The sequence below is a fragment of the Mercenaria mercenaria genome, chromosome 16, assembly GCF_021730395.1.
Source record: "Mercenaria mercenaria strain notata chromosome 16, MADL_Memer_1, whole genome shotgun sequence".
Classification (NCBI taxonomy): domain Eukaryota; kingdom Metazoa; phylum Mollusca; class Bivalvia; order Venerida; family Veneridae; genus Mercenaria; species Mercenaria mercenaria.
The window spans coordinates 48,722,521-48,745,900 of NC_069376.1; the positions used below are offsets into that span (position 1 = coordinate 48,722,521).

The 23,380-nt window shown below is 34.9% G+C and overlaps 1 protein-coding gene across 6 annotated transcripts in view; it reads left to right on the top strand.

The window, feature by feature from the left end:
• LOC123541182 (zinc finger protein 236-like) overlaps positions 1-23,380 on the top strand; it is a 108,025-nt gene that overhangs the window by 67,412 nt on the left and 17,233 nt on the right. For all 6 annotated transcript variants that reach the window (XM_053526993.1, XM_053526991.1, XM_045326586.2 and 3 more), the window contains exons 3-4: positions 4,672-4,803; positions 10,613-10,755. The gene's annotated coding sequence lies outside the window, so the exon portion shown is untranslated. The remainder of the gene's footprint in view (positions 1-4,671; positions 4,804-10,612; positions 10,756-23,380) is intronic.

The following is a 23,380-nucleotide window of genomic DNA, read 5'->3' on the forward strand; positions in this document are numbered from 1 at the left end:
ACTTTGCAGGGCATAATAGAATTTCGAAATAGCTCTGCACAAATAGCAGTGTGTCCTGAGCAAGAACTGTGTTGCGAGGTCAAGGTCACTGTGCAAAACTAAATTATTTGTAGAGATAAAAGTTACATGTGTCTGACCTTCAACTTGGTAATGCACAATGGGAATTCAGATATAGTGTTAAACCTGTACCAAAGAAAAAACAAATCCATGATGGGGTTACAAAAAACAAAATTAATGCATGATTGGATTTCAGATATAGTGTTAAAACCAGGTATACCAAACAAAAATCAATTTCCTGATGGAATTTAGCACTGACCCTATATCAAACAAAAACAAAAAAGAAATGCCAGATGGAACTTCAAGCATAGCATTAAACCCATAATTATCAAACTAAAATTTAAATTCAAGGTTAAATCCATACCAAACAAAAAATTGCATGATGAGATTTCAAATTCAAGGTGAAACCCATACCAAACAAAAAACAATCCAGAAGCTTTTTATACGCCCGAAGAGACGTATTATGTTATGATGCTAGTGTCCGTCCATCTGTCCTTCCGTCCATTAGCAATTTCATGTCCGCTCTGTAACTCTTGAACCCCTTGAAGGATTTCAAATAAACTTGACACAAATGTTCACCACACTGAGACGATGTGCAGAGCGCATGTTTTGAATGTCTTGCTTCAAGGTTCAGGTCACACTTGGGAGTCAAAGGTCATATCAGTTTGTTTTGTGTCAGCTCTGTAACTCTTGAACTGCTTGAAGGATTTCAAAGAAACTTGACACAAATGATCACCACTTGCAGAGTGCGTGTTCCGGATGACTTGCCTCAAGGTCAAGGTCACACTTAGGGGTCAAAGGTCATATATGACTTTGCTTTGTGTTTATTGCTCTGCATTGCAGTGCTCTTGTTTTTATTTGGCAGATCCCTCTTTTGTTCACTTAGAATAAAAAAAATTTTGAATTACTTCTCTTTAATATACTATTAATAGCTTGTTTTGAATTTTTTTTATTATTGGCCGTAGGGAAAAACAGACCACTTTTCTGTGGTACAACATGGATGTTATCTCCAATTTTTAGGTGTTTTTTTGACATACCTTAACCTGGTAAGGATTTTTTTGTGGATTTAGAATTGTTTTGGAATTTCTTCCCTTTGTTGTTCCTGTCCTTTGGGCTTCACACGCAGAGCTCTTGTTCATCAGTGGAATACAGTAAATGTTAATTTTGCATCAATGTGCAGATGGTATATACAGGAATTCAGAAAAATCAATTTAATAATGAACATGATGTATAAGCTTTTTTATTGGACATCGACATGAAAATTAGCATCCACATGAATAACACTGATGGAATGGCGCTTGATTTCATTAGGCTTTGATAAATAACAAAGATGCCATAAAGATAATGATGGAGACTTAACCAAGTATCATCCGTTCAATAATGTCTGTTTCAGATATGCAGAACCATATTTATTATATATAGCTACATACATTTTGACAAAAATAAGGCTTGTATTTCAAGATAATATGAACAAGCAAAAAAAATTCCATATTGTACCTTTTGTATTGTATGTTGCCGGACTACTTTCATTTATCATGCATGACCTGGTACATTTCTATGAAACATCACTCATTTCTATTTTAGTATCAACATACCTTTAAGTTTTCGTTAGATAACAAAACAACAAACAAAAAGGTGGAGGTATAAGGTATAGCTAGATCTGGGATTTTGTATTTGGCTGTCATGGATTTTGCAAGGACAGATCACACTTGCGTACCTTGTGAGATCTGATCTGGCAAAATCCACTTGAGCAGAATAAAGCATCCCAGATCGAGCTACTGTTATATATAATAACCCTATTTTATCTATCTTTTGCTTTTATGCCAACACAACCATATACAGAAAAAACATTGTTTGAGCTGAAGCATCCCTTTTTCTATTGCCTGACACCGATTTCAGTTTCTCATACCATTTTTATTTACAACTGATGTACTGTTGGAATGTGCAAGCACCTGTCTGTCCATCAGTCCATCATTATTTCTTGTTCAGTGGATAATTTAATAACCATTCAAGGTGTAGACTTTAAAATTGTATACAGGTAGGTGGTAATGAGATGAAGGCCTTCTAAAAGCAGTTTCACAGATTGTAAGGCCCTCTATAAGAGCAGTGCCTTGGACTGTTCAACCCTCTGAAATTATTATGAATCATGTAGCCATGTACTCCAAAATATACAAAAGCGCAGGGGCTTTTATTAAACATTTTGGGGAGAAATGACATATACCTATATTTGCTATTTTCCCAAAAATGAGTCTTGAAACAGTTCCTGTGCAGAGCAGTGTCTGAGATTCTGAACTTGAATGCTGCACACACCCTACCTCCACCCCTTATACAACATAATTATGTTTGAAATACTGTTGAAAAAGCGGCGTTAAAAACAACAAACAAACAAACAAACAACATTATGTTTTTTGCTTCATTTTTTTTCCTAGAAACAAATATTGGAAAATATCAAAAGTTAAAAATGCATCGCCGAACCAGTCTAGTTGAAAGACTGGTTTTACGTCATGAATGATAGGACTAGAATCCCTCGAGATGATCAAATATTTTCCAATTAAGTCTTGCATTATTCTTTCAGCTGCCAATTAAGGAAGCTACTGTACAAAATACAAACACTGATCAATACCAATTAAGTCCCTGATTGCCGCTAAACATGGAAACTTGCAGCACCATTAATGTTGCTGTTAGACCAGATGCAGTTAGGCCACTTAAGATAAATGCACTAGATTTTTTACTAAGTGAATAAGCATTTTACTCTCCAGTTTTCCCAGTATAGAGGCTGATAAAAATGTGGAAGGCATTTGAGCCGTGCCATGAGAAAACCAACATAGTGCATTTGCAACCAGCATGGGTCCAGACCAGTCTGCGCATTCGCGCAGTCCGGTCAGGATCCATGCTGTTTGCTTTCAAAGCCTATTGCAATTAGAGAAACTGTTAGCGAACAGCATGGATCCTGATCAGACTGAGTCAGCACAAGCTGGTCTGGATCCATGCTGGTCGCAAACCCACTATGTTGGTTTTCTCATGGCGTGGCTCATTTGTTTTAGTATTTTGCTGTAAAACAGTTGGAGAAAGAAAAGTTTGCTCAAGAGCTGCCCCATTGATTGCTCCATGTGGGGGTTACAATTTAGGGCCATTGTAACTTAAAGGCATATGCTAGAATTCGGCAAAAATTTTTCCCAGTAATAGAATTTCTTCAAACTTAGTATCATCATAAAAACAAAAATATGCAATAAAAGTCGTAGGTCATTGATATTGAAAGAGTTATCTGCCCTGAAAACGGTATTTAATTTCCCCAAGAAAGCTGTCTCAATTTGGATTTTACATAGTCAGTGTAGCATCATGGCATGAGCCCTTAAAGAGTTTTCTAATGGTTCTACCCTTATCTATAAAAGTCAAGTTCAGCTTGATTTTAAGTTATTAATAATTTTGAGACTAGTCTCTAAATGGACCTTTCCATTGGTCAATTTAAGATCTGTACACAGAGTCAGCCAATCAGAGGCAAGAGTTCTGAGACTGACCTGAATGTGCTACTTTCAAACCTTAGACAATTTTAAGTTGAGACAGATGTTTATAAGCAGTTAGGAAACAGTAAAAGTAGGTGGATGAGTAAAACAGTTGAGTTACTCAGGCTTTCTTGCACTCTGAACATAGAAAATATAAGACAAATGTCCAGGGACCACACAGATTGCATGAGCTTGCCCAAATGCCCTAGTGAGGAGTGTTTTCATTGGACTTGATCCCTAATTTTAGATTTTCTAGTTGCAGGTTAGCAAAGAAAAGCAGGGAGAAAAGGTCCCAGGAAGAAGTTGTTATAATTTCTCTGAGATCTATTCTTATCATAAGCAGGGAGAATTGATTCTTACTGCAGGTCTACAAATGTAAGCAGGGAGAAGTTGTTATGATTTTGTCTTCATACCGCAGGTCTGCAAACGTAAGGAAGGAGAAGTTGTTGTGATTTTGTCTTCTTACTGCAGATCTGCGAACGTAAACAGGGAGAAGTTGTTATGAGTTTGTCTTCAAACTGCAGGTCTGCAAACCTAAGCAAGGAGAAGTTGTTATGATTTTGTCTTCATACTGCAGGTCCGTAAACGTAAGCAGGGAGAAGTTGTCATGATTTTGTCTTCATACTGCAGATCTGCAAACGTAAGCAGGGAGAAGTTGTCATGATTTTGTCTTCTTACTGCAGGTCTGCAAACGTAAGCAGGGAGAAGTTGTCATGATTTTGTCTTCTTACTGCAGGTCTGCAAACATAAGCAGGGAGAAGTTGTCATGATTTTGTCTTCTTACTGCAGGTCTGCGAACGTAAGCAGGGAGAAGTTATGATTTTGTCTTCTTACTGCAGATCTGCGAACGTAAGAAGGGAGAAGTTGTTACGATTTTGTCTTCTTACTGCAGGTCTGCAAACATAAGCAGGGAGAAGTTGTTACGATCTTGTCTTCTTACTGCAGGTCTGTGAACATAAGCAGGGAGAAGTTGTTATGATCTTGTCTTCTTACTGCAGGCCTGCAAACATAAGCAGGGAGAAGTTGTTATGGTCTTGTTTTCTTACTGCAGGTCTGCAAACATAAGCAGGGAGAAGTTGTTATGATTTTGTCATTTGTCTTTTTACTGCAGGTCTGTGAATGTAAGCAGGGAGAAGTTGTTATGAGTTTGTCTCCAATGTGATGCAGGGACAAAATGTTGTCCAAACCTGCAGTGTTATCAGGCCCTAAACAGGGGTCTGATGCAAGGTGTAGCCACCTCAAGGTAAGTGCAAGGGTATGTCATTGTACAAAAAACCTTCAACGCTGTGTCAAGGCCTGCCATTTAGGTCATTTATAAAAAAAAATAGAAGTTATTTTATATGAATTGTGATGGACAGTGAAACAGTGCTTGAATGTATGGAAGGTATTTTGTGCCAGTCTATGTAAGTATTGCAGTAATAGCCGTTAATTCATAATGAAAGAATATTGCTGCCAATTTCATTCTGTGGCAGACTTCCTTATAACTTTCGATACATTTGTAAGAGTTATAGCCTTGTAAAGTTTTCTGTTGAAATATTTATGGGAAGAGTCACAAACTTTTGAACGTACAATTTTAAGTGCTGATGAAGAATGAAAGTAAGAGAGCTGTAGAAAGAGTTACAGCCCTTGGTCTATTCGGCAGACATTTGAGCCACGTCATGAGAAAACCAACATGGTGCTTTGCAACCAGCATGGATTCAGACCAGTCTGCACAGTCTGGTCAGGATCCATGCTGTTCACTAACAGTTTCTCTAATTGCAATAGGCTTTGAATGCACAGGCTGGTCTGGATCCATGCTGGTCGCAAAGTCGCTATGTTGGTTTTCTCACGGCATGGCTCATTTGCATATTTGAGCAAAATTATAGAATAGGTAAGAGTTACAGCAATGTGCACTTGTTCTCTGTAGTTACCCTGGTAAGAATCAGGTTTTTTTCTATGCATATTGACTGCAGATTTTATTCCACTGCAACATCTGGCTATTCTCTTTTCATAAAACTATAATAAGACACTGAATTGTAATGCAACCACACAACCAAAGCAGGTTTAGTTTAACAATTTTGTTATTATTGTTTTGGCTTTTACAGAGCCTTCATTATAAAACTGTTCATGAAAAGAGTACCTTTAGTGATGTAGTGAAATTATATAACAGTATGCATTAGAAATGTGCAACATGTTTTCCATCCAATACATTAATTAGCCTTTGCAACATGTTGCAACTATGAAAAGAAAATCTCCAGATTGTAAAATGCTACTGTAAATGTTATTGATTACAAACATTTAGTGGTTGGTTTCTTAAGAGAGAAGGATTAAGTTTGCTTTACATAATAACTGGTACCAAATACTTTAAGTGGATTCATTTTTATCTCGCAAGAGCAAGAAGTGCTCATTGTGAGTTATTGTGATCACTCTGTGTCCGTCGTCAGTCGTATGCATTGTCAACAATTTCGTTTAAATGATATCTTCTCCAAAACTGCTGAATAAATTTTAATGGAACTTGGCCAGGATGTTTCTTAGGAGGTCCCACTACCAAAGTTATTCAAACTGTTCCGCTTGGTTACATTTAGGGGGCAGCAGAGCTAAAAATAGAACAAGAGCTGTCTGATGACAGCGCACTCGACTTTTCTCAGTGCTCGACTCTGAATTAGAGCTTTGCCAGTAAAAACTTTATAAAACATTAACCAAAAATTCTAAGTTAAGGTAGTTCTGCACGTTTGAATCGAAAAATTTTCTACAATGTAGAATTTGATTAAACTTTGATTTTTCTAAACTTCAGAATATATCTAGAAAATTCAGCAAATAAAAAGGATAGGGTCGTGTGCTTGAGTTTTTGCTAGACTAATTTAAAGAATTTGGACATCATGTAATTTTTCATAATGGGAGTCTATGGGAAAATAGCAATTTTCATAACATTTTCCCGAATAGAAAATTTTCTACAATGTAGATTTTAATGAAAGTTCTCACAGTCGTAGATAAACATATGGCCTAAAATACAGTGAAATAAAATGTATAGGTCCGTGTGCTTATTTCTGAGATACTTGGCTATGATTAAAGTGAGCCGCCTATTTGAAGCTAATTTAAAGACATTATTTTGAATTATTTAACGTGTCAGATGTTTTAATATCATATTTTAACTTTAGAAAGATAGAGACTGTTACAATTCAATAAATTTATTGACAGGTTGCCTTTAATTCATAAACTGATTTTCATTTCCGTACGCCGAATCCAGGCTTTATTCTACGTTTTCCGGATAAATGACATTACGCCATCACTTCCGGTATATCAAACCTGCAGAACTACCTTAAAAAGGGGCCTAACTTTTTCAAAATTCAAATCAGACTTATAGGGATTGTTTCTCCTGGTGTTTGATAGTAAATAACTGTTTTAAGTTCAAAGTCAAAAGCTTTGATAGTAACAGAGATAGTAACAGAGATATTAGACTTTATCAAAAACTTTAACAAAAGAAATTCTAAGTTAAAAAGGGGCATAACTCTGTCAAAAATCATATCAGAGGGCCGCCAGAGATTGTCACCTCCATCTATATGTATACAGTAAAAACTTTAATAATCTTATTGTATGAACCTGCTTGCTGGATTTTTAAATAAGTGACCTTCTTTAAAGAGTGTTTAAATTATTCTGATTTGTAAAAAAGCATGGCTGCCCGAGGTTTGGTCACTTTTCTCTGTGTGTATATAGTTGAAACTTAAGAAATTTTCTCTAGAGGCTATATTTTTCATGGGATCTGTATGAAAGTTGGTCTAAATGTTTATCTTGATGATATCTAGGCCAACTTTGAAACTGGGTCAACTGTGATCAAAAACTAGGTCAGTAGGTCTTGAAATAGAAAAACCTTGTGACCTCTCTAGAGGCCATACCCTTGAATGGATCTTCATGAAAATTGGTCAGAATGTTCACCTTGATGATATCTAGGTCAAGTTTGAAACTGGGTCACGTGCCTTAAAAAACTAGGTCAATAGGTCAAATTATAGAAAAACCTTGTGACCTCTCTAGAGACCATAGTTTTCAATGGATCTTCTTGAATATTGGTCAGAATTTTTATCTTGATAATATCTAGGTCAAGTTCAAAACTGGGTCACATGAGCTCAAAAACTAGGTCACTATGTCAAATAATAGAAAAAACGACGTCATACTCAAAACTGGATCATGTTGGAAGAGGTGAGCGATTCACGACCATCATGGTCCTCTTGTCAATATTTACTCTTACTAAATTCATCCTTATCGTTTTCAGAATTTTCTCCTACTGGAATCATTCTTATGGTTTGGCAGATTTTCTCGTACTATTGTTTTCCAATTTACTCTTACTGGATTCATTGTAATGGTTTGCCAAAGTTACTCTTACACTGGATTCATTATTTTGGTAACAGGTTTACCAATGTTACTCTTACACTGGATTCATAATTATGGTTTGTCAAAGTTACTCTTACACTGGATTCATTGTTATGGTTTACCAAAATTACTTTTACACTGGATTCATTCTAATGGTTTTCCAAAGTTACTCTTACACTGGATTCATAATTATGGTTTGTCAAAGTTACTTTTACACTGGATTCATGGTTTTCCAAAGTTACTCTTAACTGGATTCATTATTATGGTTTGCCAAAGTTATTCTTACACTAGATTCATTTGTATGGTTTGCCAAAGTTACTCTTACACTGGATTCACAAATATAATTTGCCATAGTTACTCTTAACTGGATTCATAATTATGGTTTGCCAAAGTTACTCTTACACTAGATTCATTTGTATGGTTTGCCAAAGTTACTCTTACACTGGATTCACAAATGTAATTTGCCATAGTTACTCTTAACTGGATTCATAATTATGGTTTGCCAAAGTTACTCTTACACTGGATTCTAAATTATGATTTGCTAAAGTTACTCTTAACTGGATTCATTATTATGGTTTGCCAAAGTTACTCTTACACTGGATTCACAATTATGGTTTGCCAAAGTTACTCTTAACTGGATTCATAATTATGGTTTGCCAAAGTTACTCTTACACTGGATTCTAAATTATGGTTTGCCAAAGTTACTTTTAACTGGATTCATTATTATGGTTTGCCAGAGTTACTCTTACACTGGATTCACAATTATGGTTTGCCAGAGTTACTCTTACACTGGATTCACAATTATGGTTTACCAAAGTTACTCTTACACTGGATTCATAATTATGGTTTGCCAAAGTTACTCTTAACTGGATTCACAATTATGGTTTGCCAAAATTACTCTTACACTGGATTCATAATTATGGTTTGCCAAAGTTACTCTTACACTGGATTCACAATTATGGTTTGCCAAAATTACTCTTACACTGGATTCATAATTATGGTTTGCCAAAGTTACTCTTACACTGGATTCACAATTATAGTTTGCCAAAGTTACTCTTAACTGGATTCATTATTATGGTTTGCCAAAGATACTCTTACACTGGATTCACAATTATGGTTTGCCAAAATTACTCTTACACTGGATTCATAATTATGGTTTGCCAAAGTTACTCTTACCCTGGATTCATTATTATGGTTTGCCAAAGTAACCCTGACACTGGATTCATTGTTATTGTTTGCCAAAGTTACTCTTACACTGGATTCACAATTATGGTTTGCCAAAGTTACTCTTACACTGGATTCACAATTATGGTTTGCCAAAATTACTCTTACACTGGATTCATAATTATGGTTTGCCAAAGTTACTCTTACACTGGATTCACAATTATAGTTTGCCAAAGTTACTCTTAACTGGATTCATTATTATGGTTTGCCAAAGTTACTCTTACACTGGATTCACAATTATGGTTTGCAAAAATTACTCTTACACTGGATTCATAATTATGGTTTGCCAAAGTTACTCTTACACTGGATTCATTATTATGGTTTGCCAAAGTTACTCTTACACTTGATTCACAATTATGGTTTGCCAAAGTTACTCTTAACTGGATTCATAATTATGGTTTGCCAAAGTTACCCTTACACTGGATTCATTGTTATTGTTTGCCAAAGTTACTTTTACACTGGATTCATTTTTGATAGTTTGCCAAAGTTACTCTTACACTGGATTCACAATTATGGTTTGCCAAAGTTACTCTTACACTGGATTCAAAATTATGGTTTGCCAAAGTTACTCTTACACTGGATTCATAATTATGGTTTGCCAAAGTTACTCTTAACTGGATTCACAATTATGGTTTGCCAAAATTACTCTTACACTGGATTCATAATTAAGGTTTGCCAAAGTTACTCTTACACTGGATTCACAATTATAGTTTGCCAAAGTTACTCTTAACTGGATTCATTATTATGGTTTGCCAAAGTTACTCTTACACTGGATTCACTATTATGGTTTGCCAAAATTACTCTTACACTGGATTCATAATTATGGTTTGCCAAAGTTACTCTTACACTGGATTCATTATTATGGTTTGCCAAAGTTACCCTTACACTGGATTCACAATTATGGTTTGCCAAAATTACTCTTACACTGGATTCATAATTATGGTTTGCCAAAGTTTCTCTTACACTGGATTCATTATTATCGTTTGCCAAAGTTACCCTTACACTGGATTCATTGTTATTGTTTGCCAAAGTTACTCTTACACTGGATTCATTTTTATGGTTTGCCAAATTCACTCTATCTGGATTTATGTGTTATGGTTTTCTGAATTAACATCTATTGCATCCATTCTTTTGGTTTGCTAAATGTACATTTACTGGATAAGTTCTTATGGTTTGCCAAATTTACAATAATTGGATTCATTCTTGATTGTATACCAAATTTACATATATTGGATTCCATCTTCAGTTATTGCATTCAGTTTTTTTGGTTGGCTAAATTAACATTTACTGGACTAATTTTTGGTTTTTTTATATAACCAAATTTTTTGTTTATAGTTTGCTGAATATACATTAAGTTGATTTATTAATGTTACTTTCTAAGTGAAAGTTATTGATTTATCCATTTGGTTTTAAAAGTTCTCTTCAATTCATAATGACATTTAGCTCATTTCCAATTTTACATTTTTTGATATTTTTTTCTACAGGAGTGTATTGAGGTGAGCAACCCGCTGCAGTGCCCCACCCTGTTGTCCCTGCGACACACTATGGTGGGGCGTAAAGGACACAGAAGCTATGAAATATTAAATTATTTTAACACAGAGCATTTATTATTAAACTCAGGTCTCAGGTAAGAAACATATTTTTTCAACATTTTTCTTCTGCTGATGTCTTACTAAACTGTGTTGTGAAGATACAGCACTGAAGATGTTTTAGCCAGGTTCCAAACTTATAAAACTTAGATTGGAAACCAGTCTCAAAACTGATTTAGCATCTGATTGGTTGATTTTGAACTCAGTTTTGGAATTAACCAATGACAGGCTTCATACTGAGACTGGTCTCCAAATTCAAGTTCTGTAGCCTTGGAAACAGGTGCCAATTCATCAAAAAATATTTCACCTGGATTGTCCTTGATAACTGAATGAGGAGGCAGCAACATTTATCAGGCTGAAACATTGTGATGTTATAAATAGTGAAATATAAAAATCAAACTGTCATTCACTTGAGAATAACAGCTTTTAAATTTTAACTGGTGACTATGCTTCAAATGAAAGTATTGCATTTGATGTCACACCATAAATATTTCAATCTTTCATGGAAACAATTAAGAATACATCCTCGTAGGCATTTTAAGTTGTAGCAATTAGTTAATGAACAGCATTTTAAAAATGTATATATAAGTAATGTACAGCAGAGGATTGAAATTGACAGCAAAAACATTTAATCCTTTAGATGAATTTAGAAGGAAGTTCACTTATCTGAAGTGATTGTCTTATAATATAAAAAAAATTAATGCTGGTTTTTCAATATAGCTTAGATTATCAGTAAACAAATACAAAACGGGGAAATTAAAACTGTTTAAATCTTCAAATTTGAAAATTTGTTTCCCTTTCTTGAGAACATGTTACAAAACATTAAAAAAAAAAAGTAATGTTCCCTTGTTTATTCTATTCTCATTTTTTTACCTGAACAACGAGAATAGCAATATAAGATGAAACACAACATGAGAGAAGGCCATGCTAATGACAGGAAGCAAACCTGTTTCCATTCTTTCAATTATTAATATACATGAAAATAGGCATACGGAAACTTTCAAGGTAAAAATTTTACTTGCGTTAAAACTATTTCTTCCTCGCTGCCCACAACACACCAAACACACACTCAGAAAGTGATAAGATATTTTTAAAAATCACTAGCAGTATTAAGATAAGGTGATCTGAAACAAATAGTACATACTTTATTTACAATTATACCCTGTAAGGTTTTATGTAATGTATACATGACAACTTACTTCTTTATAGCCCTTGATAAAAAGGCAAAACGACTATAAATGGAAGAATTAATTTACATCAATCTATATAGCAAATACGGAATAAAAGCTAAAGAAAGGTCATATACCCTATGGCAGATTCTGTTGGGTGCCAATTATCAGCCTAGATGAACAAAATTATCTGTCCACAAAGTTGTGCAGAAGTAACATAATTTATTTAAGTTTGTATTCATATAGATTTCAACTAATTAAATTAGTCAAACGAGTATTTTTTAAACTATTTGTTCCACAGCAGACCTTCATAATATAATATGAAAGCAATTTGGTACTATAAGATAAGTTACAATATAGAAAAAACACTGGATAGTTGAATTTTACACTTTGGTAATATTAAGGCTATTATATATGACAGAAAATCTATACTTTGTGGAATAATTGTTTGTGGAAAACAAATGAAAACACAGGAAGTTGATTTTGTCATGCATCCATTTATTTGTTGTTTTTTCTTCATGCAAATGGTGTATTGAATGATTTAAATGGAGGTAATTTATCATCAAGCAGGTTCCATTTTGAGTGCAAATTCTGGACCCATTTGCAGAGCTCTTGATTTACATTCAAGCATCTTTCTTTCTTACACAACATCACTTCGTGGGTTTTTAAAAGCTTTAAAGTATATAGAATTGTTTTATAGCAGTCAATTCAATTCAGTTCAAATTTATTCAGGCATAAGATCATATATCAAAATAAATACATACAAGTTTAAAACCTATTACCTACCACATCAGTTATTTAACCCTTAGCCTGCTGGCGGCAAGTGATTCTGCCTTTGCGACCAGTGCAGACCAAGATCAGCCTGCACATCCGCTATTCAGTCAGTAAGTTTTTAGTAAACACCCCTTCAAATGATAAATGGTACTGCCCTAATTGGAAGATGGACCAGTCCATTATAGAAATATAGCAGGGTAAGGGTTAGATATTTAGGTAATATATTGCACATGATCTTATGACTAAAGCAATACAAGTCACTTATTTCCAATGGTGTCCCTAAATTTATTTCCAGGAAGTCATCCTGTTGGCTTTTGCTAGATTCTTGGTTTAATGTAGATATCTTTCCATGCCTGAAATAATGTCGGGAGAAGTTGGTTTCTTCATCTACATTTAAAAGCTTGAAACTCAAAATAGAGCCTAAAGTTGTGTAAATGTGAATTTAACCAGAACAAAAACATACATACATCATTTGTAAATAAGATATCAATACTTTTGAATCGTGAGATGATTTTGAAATTCGCTTTCAAATTGAATTCCTCCCTATCATCTCATCCATATATACTGATTGTATTTCAGTTTTTTCATCCAACTAAAAAAATCAATTGTATAATGAAGCTTTTCACTAAGTCATGAAGTGTCACTAGCCATGCATAAGTAATGTATAACTGCACCACACATGCCCGGACATGAAATGAAAGCTATACAAATGCTATGCAAGAGAACTTTGGTACATGATGCCTGAAAAGCAGACACGTACATCCATACAAAGGCAGATATTTTCATTTTCAATTGTATACAATCTTAGTAACCTACCACACAGGAATAACCTCACAACAGCTATCAAACTTGAGATTGCAATTGGTGTAAATTAACTTTCCCTAAAAATATAACCTCACTACAACAAACACAGCCTCACTACAACAAACACAACCTCACTACAACAAAACCAACCTCACTACAACAAACACAACCTCACAAGAAATACAACCTCACTATGACAAACACAACCTCACTACGACAAACATAACCTCACTACAACAAACACAACCTCACTACAACAAATACAACCTCACTATGACAAACACAACCTCACTACAAGAAATACAACCTCACTAAGACAAGCACAACCTCACTACAACAAACATAACATCACTACAACAAACACAATCCTTACTACAACTAACAATCCTTACTGCAACAAACACAACTTCACTGCAACAAACGCACCATTACTGCAACAAACACAACCTTACTACAACAGACACAACATCACTGCAACAGACACAACCTCACTACAACAAACACACCTTCACTACAACAAACACAATCCTCACTACATCAAACATAACCTCACCACAACAAACACAACCTCACTACAACAAACACAACCTGACTACAACAAACACAACCTCACTATTATTATTATTATTATTATACCAGATTTATATAGCGCCCTTTTCATGATCAATTTCACGTTCAAAGGCGCTTTACTTAGTTCAAATGCAGCCACACAGGGTGCATAATTCATCCTCTACTAGTACAGACACCAGAGGGACAGAGTGAGACAAAGCACCAACGACTGAGAGATCAGAAATCAGATACAGGCTTGTCCGGCTAACTTAGCCTAGCTCGTTTCGAATAGACAGCCTGGTTCTTTAACGTGCCCAGTGTATAGCACTGATGCACGCAAGGATTGCCTGGGTTCCTGACCAGTACACCTCTGGTTGGGTGGGAAACACTGAAAAGCGTTTCTGAAAATTCCCGAGTAGATGCCGGGGATCAAACCCCTTGACAAACATAACCTCACTACAACAAACACAACCTCACTACAAGAAATACAACCTCACTATGACAAACACAACCTCACTTCAAGAAATACAACCTCACTATGACAAACACAACCTCACTACAACAAACAACTCCACTACAACAAACACAACCTCACTACGACAAACACAACCTCGCTACAACACACACAACCTCACTACAACAAACATAACATCACTACAACAAACATAACATCACTACAACAAACACAATTCTTACTACAACAAACACAACCTTACTGCAACAAACACAACTTCACTGCAACAAACACAACCTTACTACAACAAACACAACACACTGCAACAAAACACAACCTCACTACAACAAACAACCCCACACAACTCACATACCAACAAACACAACCTCACGCACACATACAATAAACAACCTCGCTGCAAAAACACCTTTAACTGCAACCAACACAACCGTTACATCACGTGCAGTGTTTTTCTTATTGGGGCTGAATGACCAATAAGACGAAATTGGTTTATTAGTTAATTAATATAAATTCAGCTACTTCAGATAAATTTTGATACAGTTTATAGATTTTCACCCTGTCATAGACCTATTTTCCACAAGATTCCATACATTTGCTTCAAGAAAAGGAAAAGGGGTATTGAATAAGTATGCAGTGAACTGAAATTCAGCTGAAGTCAGGTACCCTCATATTGCTGTATTTCAGAAAGCTGTCCGCAGAATAAACACCCTACTTTCGTTTTCAAGTAAACAACTCGAAAACATGTGAATATAAGCATGAAAAGTGTCTTATTTTATGTAAAATACATTCCACGAGTGAAATAATGCCCACTTGACCCTTGGTTAACATGTAAATGCGCTAAAAATAGAAAAATTACTGTCTGTTTATTAGGGATTTTTTTTTTCAACTACACCACGGAAGCACATTTTAGACCGAATTACTGCTATATAACCAGGAATATGTAAAACAGCAACAAGATTGAAATTGTGATTTCTAGGAATTGGAAGCCTTTGCCCTACTAACAGATTTTAATGAAAAGTGCAATGATGCTCTTTGGGTCCATACATAATTGAATGTGTTTAATGGCCCTGCAATTTGTTAGATATGTTTCCATTGTACTTTTCAAGACTCGAATATACCCTACACTATTTGTAAGTACTGCATATTACTTATTAATGTGGAGTTCAGAAAAAATACTTACTAATGTATGCAAAAAGGAAACGCTAGATTAGACTGTAAAGTTTGGGGCAGTCAAGTCAAGGAAGATGATAGGAAATTATAATTTATTCATGTCTTCCTGTGATTTGAAATTTTAAACCTTTCCAAAGGTACATGGCTACTTCTGGTTTAATGTTATGGCATCAAGCACAGCTTGATGGTTTTTCATTCAACAGTTACCTTTTCTAAATGAGATATAATTAATGTTGTGATCTTAACGGGGCCTGGTCATCATCGGTGAGTAAACATAAAATAATTTTACCTGTCACTATATCAAGATCAAGGCTTTTTAAAAATGAAAAGTATTATGTTTGTTTTGTATTTAAAGAAGGAATATTTGTAATGATAATTTAATGATTTATGAAATTTATGATCTTTAAAGGAAAGAATGATCATGAAAAAATAATGAATAAATAAAAACTTAAAAAAAAACAAAAAAGTAAAAAACAACATGACTTAGTTATAACAGACAGTTATCATAGCTACATTAACAATTTGACTGCTGTGCTTTGCTTTAAATTCAGATTTTGGTGATTAAGTGTACTGCAAATAGAACTCCCTTGATAATTTTTTTTTGCAATATTTTTCATAGTACAAACAAAAATATGTTGTCAATTAAACCTTTTAATTTTCAACATGTCGCTTCTACCAAGTTTGGCATAGAATGTGTAAGACATTGAAAAGTAGTAGAGTTTAAAATATTGGTAAAAATGCGAGAAGACCATTATTTCAAAATACTTACATTTGCCGTATTCTTTTCCATTGAAAATTATGATGCTCATTTTGTATAAACAGCAAAAGGAAAGGCGCCAAAGTTAAGACAATGCTGTATAGTGATAATGGACTGCTGTTTTATAGTCAGAAAGTTCCTTAGATGACATCGCAGTTGTTCCGTCTGGTAAACAAAATGGCTGGGAAGCTGATTTTAATGTTAATGCAACAAAATTTATAATACGTATAACCTTGTTTACAGATGGAAAGGAAAATATAATGTAAATATAAGAAATGAATCAATTTTTTTTTGAGTTCATGCGAAATAAAGAACAGAAAGAATCGGCAAATTAAACATGAATGGCTATGGCAGATTTGCTGATCCTATTCTGTCGTTCATTTTGCATGAACAGTTCGAACACTGAAAAAATTATTTCAGTTTTTAGCTCGACTATTCATAGAATAGTGAGCTATTGCACTCGCCCATGCGTCGGCGTCCGCGTCCGCGTCCGCGTCCGCGTCCCGATTTTGGTTAAGGTTTTGTATGTAAGCTGGTATCTCAGTAACCACTTGTGGGAATGGATTGAAACTTCACACACTTATTCACTGTGACAAACTGACTTACATTGCACAGGTTCCATAACTCTATTTTGCTTTTTTACAAAATTATGCCCCTTTTTCGACTTAGAAATTTTTGGTTAAGGTTTTGTATGTAAGCTGGTAACTCAGTAACCACTTGTGGGAATGGATTGAAACTTCACACACTTATTCACTGTGATGAACTGATCTACATTGCACAGGTTCCATAACTCTATTTTGCTTTTTTACAAAATTATGCCCCTTTTTCGACTTAGAAATTTTTGGTTAAGGTTTTGTATGTAAGCTGGTATCTCAGTACTTACTAATGGGAATGGATTGAAACTTCACATACTTGTTCACTATCATGATCTGACATGCACTAAGCAAGTCCCATAACTCTACTCTCTTTTTTTTCAAAATTATGCCCCTTTTTCGACTTAGCAGTTTTTGGTTAAATTTTTGTATGTAATCTGATATCTCAGTATCTACTAATTGGAATGGATTGAAACTTCACACACTTGTTCACTGTCATGATCTAACATGCACTGTGAAGGTCCCATAACTCTACTTGGCATTTTTACAAAATTATGCCCCTTTGACTTAGCAGTTTTTTGTTAAGTTTTTATATGTAAGCTGGTATCTCAGTATCCACAAATTGGAAAGGATTGAAACTTCACACACTTGTTCACTGTCATGATATGACATGCAGTACAGAGGTTCAATACCTCTACTTTGCATTTTACAAAATTATGCCCCTTTTTCAACTTTTGTATTCATTCAGTTGACAAGGCTGTTGAATAGTCAAGCGTTGCTGTCCTCCGACAGCTCTTGTTAGCTCACCTGTCACAAAGTGACAAGGTGAGCTTTTGTGATCGCGCGTTGTCCGTCGTCCGTCCGTGCGTCCGTAAACTTTTGCTTGTGACCACTCTAGAGGTCACATTTTTCATGGGATCTTTATGAAAGTTGGTCAGAATGTTCATCTTGATGATATCTAGGTCAAGTTCGAAACTGGGTCACGTGCCATCAAAAACTAGGTCAGTAGGTCTAAAAATAGAAAAACCTTGTGACCTCTCTAGAGGCCATATATTTCACAAGATCTTCATGAAAATTGGTCAGAATGTTCAACTTGATGATTTCTAGGTCAAGTTCGAAACTGGGTCTCAAGGGGTCAAAAACTAGGTCAGTAGGTCTAAAAATAGAAAAACCTTGTGACCTCTCTAGAGGCCATATTTTTCATGAGATCTTCATGAATATTGGTCAGAATGTTTATCTTGATGATATCTAGGTCAAGTTCGAAACTGGGTCACGTAGGGTCAAAAACTAGGTCATTAGGTCTAAAAATAGAAAAACCTTGTGACCTCTCTAGAGGCCATATTTCTCAATGCATCTTCATGAAAATTGGTCAGAATGTTCATCTTGATGATATCTAGGTCAAGTTCGAAACTGGGTCACGTGGGGTTAAAAACTAGGTCAGTAGATCTAAAAATAGAAAAACCTTGTGACCTCTCTAGAGGCCATATTTTTCATGAGATCTTCATGAATGTTGGTCAGAATGTTCACCTTGATGATATCTAGGTCAAGTTCGAAACTGGGTCATGTTGGGTCAAAAACTAGGTCAGTAGATCTAAAAATAGAAAAACCTTGTGACCTCTCTAGTGGCCATATTTCTCAATGGATCTTCATGAAAATTGGTCAGAATGTTCACCTGGATGATATCTAGGTCGAGTTCGAAACTGGGTCATGTGCGGTCAAAAACTAGGTCAGTAGGTCTAAAAATAGGAAAACCTTGTGACCTCTCTAAGGCGATATTTTTCAATGGATCTTCATGAAAATTGGTCAGAATGTTTACCTTGAAGATATCTAGGTCAGTTCGAAACTGGGTCACGTGGGTTAAAAACTAGGTCAGTAGATCTAAAAATAGAAAAACCTTGTGACCTCTAGAGGCCATATTTTTCATGAGATCTTCATGTATATTGGTCAGAATGTTCATCTTGATGATATCTAAGTCAGATTCAAAACTGGATCACGTGGGGTCAAAAACTAGGTCAGTAGGTCTAAAAATAGAAAAAACCTTGTGACCTCTCTAGAGGCCATATTTCTCAATGGATCTTCATGAAAATTGGTGAGAATGTTCAGCTTGATGATATCTAGGTCAGGTTTGTAACTGGGTCATGTGCGGTCAAAAACTAGGTCAGTAGGTCGAAAAATAGAAAAACCTTGTGACCTCTCTAGAGGCCATATTTTTCACGAGATCTTCATGAAAATTGGTGAGAATGTTCACCTTGATGATATCTAGGTCAAGTTTAAAAGTGGGTCACGTGCCTTCAAAAACTAGGTCATTAGGTCAAATAATAGAAAAACCTTGTGACCTCTCTAGAGGCCATGTTTTTCAATGGATCTTCATGAAAATTGGTCAGAATTTTTTATCTTGATGATATCTAGGTCACATGTGCTCAAAAACTAGGTCACTATGTCAAATAATAGAAATAACGATGTCATACTCAGTTGAACACTGGGTCATGTGGAGATAGGTGAGCGATTCAGGACCATCATGGTCCTCTTGTTAAAGTGTTGCAAGGGACTCCCTTCTGCACAGTACTTTTGGTTATCTATTAGATATATATTGCAAAAAGTTGTGTAAAAAAGTAAATGTCAGTGTTAAAGTTTGTACCACTGGTTTTTTTCACAGTACCCACGTTTTATGATTTTTGACAGAAAAAAAATCACTTTTAATGTGTGAATAATCAAGTCACTTAACTTTGAGAGGGTTTCATTTCTGCATCCACTGACTGCAGTAATGTTGTAAGACCTTAGTATGTTAGACAGAAAAAAGTAATTTCTCTCAATTTGCATTCCAACGTTTGTTAATGGTCTGAAAAACTAAACATTTATTCGAATTAGCTTACATTTCTCTGACCGATTATTTCGTTACACAAAGGCTAAGTAGGCGGGTTGCTTTACAAATTCAAAAAGTGAAAGTTATTTGCATTTGCATAACCTATAAGATGAACTTAACATAATTTGTAAAGGGGCTGTTCAGTTGCTCCCGCTCCTTCAATAGGGGTGTGCATTCAGCATTTGTCAATGATAATTTGAAGGACGCTGCTCTTTTGACCTCTGTCATATGATCTGCACTATAAAACATATAAGCGTGTAACGAGAGCTCATTGAAACAGCTACCTGAAACCTGTTTCTAGATGTCGTACAATACACATCCATTCAAAAATAAATCATTGATTCTTCCTTAATGTGGCAGTATTAGGCTACCACCCCCATCGCATAATCATTGATCCGTTAATTCTGAAAGCCTCAATTTAGTGTGATTTCATTAGGATTTGACTCCCCCTTCCCCTAATATTTTTCCTCACAAGGAATAGAACAGTTGTAACCCGCATTGTTCAAATTATTCAGTACAACACTGGCTATGCAATAAGGAAATTAAAACATATTAAATGGCTGTAAACACACGCTTGAGCTAGCATAAGGAGTACATTGTGGTTGTATGTTCCAAAACTTACAGCTATATACATACAGCTGTCACCGAGATGACTATTCTGTCATCATTTTAATGGAGAGATCTATTTTTGCATAAAATTCATTTTAGCATTTGTCATTCAGCTTACTCTGACAACCAAAAATTAAGATAACCGTTTTTTCTTTCTGTTAGCGGTTTTATTGGAAGGGTCATTTACAAGAGAATGTATTTTAAGAGGGAAATTTCCTATCTTTTCAAATAATGGAGAACCATACAGCCTAATTCACCTTTCAGTTGCAATTTTCTTACAAGGATGAGAGGTGGAGGACGAATTTATCTTTTTGGACATATATAATGTCAGATTATACTGGAAATAGGAATTCATAATTTTCTGCTCTTTTGCATTTGATGCATTTGTTTGGTCAATAATGATGCCACATACCATAAAAAAAACAGTAACTCCAGCACAAAAACTAATTCCAGCACAAAAACTAATTCTAGTACATATTTACTACATATATTTTGACTCAACATTGTGATGTTTTCTTACAGCCTGACTGGTTGCTCTGTCATTTTTCATCCAAAACAGATATTGGCAAATATCTTGCATTTCCCATGTAAATCATTGACAAAATTTGACAGTCACTCTGTTTGGTTATTACTATAATTATAGATTTGACTCAAACTTTAACTATTGTCCAACATCCTCATCCTCATTTGGGGGTATTAATCATGTCAGTGATAGCTCTAGTTTACCTCAGATATACCCTATTTCACTACCGTCAGGCTTGCTTTCTCTTCTGACAGCTGTTGCTGCTCTGCAAGTCGCCATTGCAATCAAGTTACTGACTCTTAAGGCTTTAGAACCCAAATAACAGAACTTCCTGTTTGTCGCAGATTGAAGCAAAATGAAAAGGATAATGACATTTGTTAGAGACATGATAGTTAATAAAAGCCTTCATAATTTATATAGAGGATATTACATGAGTGTCTTTTCATACTGAATTTATTAAATGAGTTGAATAAAATGATAAAATGCGAAGCTCTGCCGAGCATTTTATCAATTTTATTCAACGAGTTTAATAAATTCAGTGTGGAAAGTCACAAATGTAATATTCTTTTTATCATATGTTAGCCTTAAATCCTGTCGAACATCAAAAATTCTACTGTCTTTTACTATATAAACAAGTCAATTTGACCAACGTCACCTACACTATAAATGACGTCGACGTCAAAGCTTTATTGCACTATAGTGTATTATCATTTTTATGTAATGGCTTTATTACACTCCCGCGACGTCAAATATGTGATTATAATATTTATATGTTGTGGCATTTTATTTGGAGAAACTTAAAACTGAATGGCATGCATAATGACATAGTCACGGTGTTTCGTCAAATTTTGTTTATGTTAAGTAGTTATTTCTCAAAAGTGAACTTTATCAGCTTATTATGATCAACTCAGGAATTGAAAGATATATTCAGTGAGTGTTGTTGGCATATAAATATTTGTTCATGTTGAAAAATGACAGAGCATCCAAGTGTAGACCAGTCATGATTATACTGCATTGTCAAGTAAAAAAAAATAGTTTAATAGATACAGTACAACCTCTCCAGAGCAGCCTTGTCTTAAGCAAAAACCTCTCCATGACAGCATCATCAAAATTTCCCTAAGATGAAATATACTATCAAATTTGCCTCTCCAGAACAACAGACATTACATAACAGTCAATATTTGTATCCCCCAAAAGGTGTTGCTCTACAGAGGTTGCACTGTATATAGAACATGAGTGCTGCATTTATTTTTTGTCCGGGAATGTCTTTGAGTTTTTTCATTCCTCCACTGTGAACAAAGAAACCAATTTGCCCTACACGTTCTCAACCCCTGTTTCAAGTTGAGAAGTTGCAATATTACAAGCTGAAACTGGAAAGAATCTGGTAGAAACGAACATTTATGTGACGTCTATGCAAAGAACCATTTTTATCCCTACGCCTGCTAAATTACTATAATGAACTTGTCCATCTTTCAATTTGGACAGTACCATTAACTGTAAAAAGGGGTGTTTACCAAAACTTTACTGACTGAATGGGGAACAGATCTGCACTGGTCGCAAGGGGAGAATCAGTCATGTCCAGCATGATAAGGGTTAATTGAGGGGATGAATTTTTAGGAAAAAAACTGGCTAAACTTAAACAAATTATTTGTATATATGCCTTTATTCTCCAACAAAAACACTAAACATCAAGTATGAGGGAAAATTGAGACCAGCTGCATTTATATTGTCGAGTTCACTGCCCTGCAGTGTACATTTTCCCCAGAGGTAATAGTTCACTAACCTGGCTTGGTAACTGCTGTGTTATGCACTGAAAAATTTTTTTCATTTGAAATTGAGTGGTCTCATATTTTAAGATACCTATCTGTATGTAGTATGATATATGTAAATATAAATCGCCATCCTGTAGGAATGGTTATTTTATCTGTGTAAAGAACATCTGGAACACATTTAATGATATTTTGGAGCAAAGTATAAAATTGAAAATTTACATATAAAATTAATACTTAATGGCATTAAAAAATGTAGATTTTACATATTAAGATGTGTTGTATGGATGATACTTTAAGGTAGAACTGTAAAATCATTTAATTTTGTTAGTACGAAAGTTCGAGGTTTTGGCCAGAAATGTGTATTTTTTGTACAGATTTGACATTGTGGACTGCAGATTTGGAAGATAAATAGAATGAGAATTTGTTAGTACGTTGAGATTTACTATCTTGGATTGACTCAACAATTAAAACTATGTAAATTATTCCCTCATGAATATTAATGACTTTACATCAACTGTTGATTTCTGTTTTTACACTATTCATTGTAAATAGAACAACAAAAGTGAGTCAGAAATTTTGCATCATATAACATAGATTTTTTCTGT